The sequence below is a fragment of the Pygoscelis adeliae genome, unplaced genomic scaffold (assembly GCF_000699105.1).
Source record: "Pygoscelis adeliae isolate BGI_AS28 unplaced genomic scaffold, ASM69910v1 Scaffold186, whole genome shotgun sequence".
Taxonomy (NCBI): Eukaryota; Metazoa; Chordata; class Aves; order Sphenisciformes; family Spheniscidae; genus Pygoscelis; species Pygoscelis adeliae.
In genome coordinates, this window is record NW_008825071.1 from 1792401 (window position 1) to 1793146 (window position 746).

Here is a 746-nt window from a genome sequence, read left to right on the forward strand (position 1 = left end):
CCCCCAGAGGTTAGGGATCTGGCAGGACAATAGAAAAAGACCTGTCTCGCTTGAAGCACCCGTCCGAAACCACCCTTGGCGAGTCGGCCCGGGAGAGACCCGCTGGCGCTGCCTGCCCCGTCCGGGAACAGAGCCCGCTGTCACACAGGTAGGGCCCAGAAGTAAGTCCGGTGGATTTACACCGGTATGCAGGGTGGAGAACCAGCCCCGAGAATGTCAAAACGCAGAGCCTCTGCAAGGGGAGGGTCACACTAGCGAGGTGTCAGGCGAAGTGAAGAGCAGGGGAGAACTTCCCCATCCTCTCACCGAGGAAAACATTCACAAAATACCAGCTTCTCCACGCTCCTGTTCAATCAAATCGTTTATGTGGTTACTCAAACAACTGGGGAGACTGAAGTGCTACGCACACATCCGTTTTCAGATGAGGGGATGCTCTGCACCACTCTACACACTTGAAATATTTTAGAGCAAAACACGTAACTATCTAAAAAATACCCCAAACGTTAAACAAATTAAAACCAAACCCCAAGACAGCTTAATAGGTACATTCTGCTTCTGCACAGAGAGGCCTGAGCATGGGTGACATCCCCCGAGCTGGGTTAATCCACCTCAGAAACGAAAAGAGAAAACACGGCTCTAACCGCTGGTGCAATTCCCCTGTTTTGCAGAAGTTATGCGAGGAATTATGCCAGCTCCCAGAGTCGCTCCGTCCCCTGGCCAGCGCCGCTGCCGCCTCCCAACCCCCC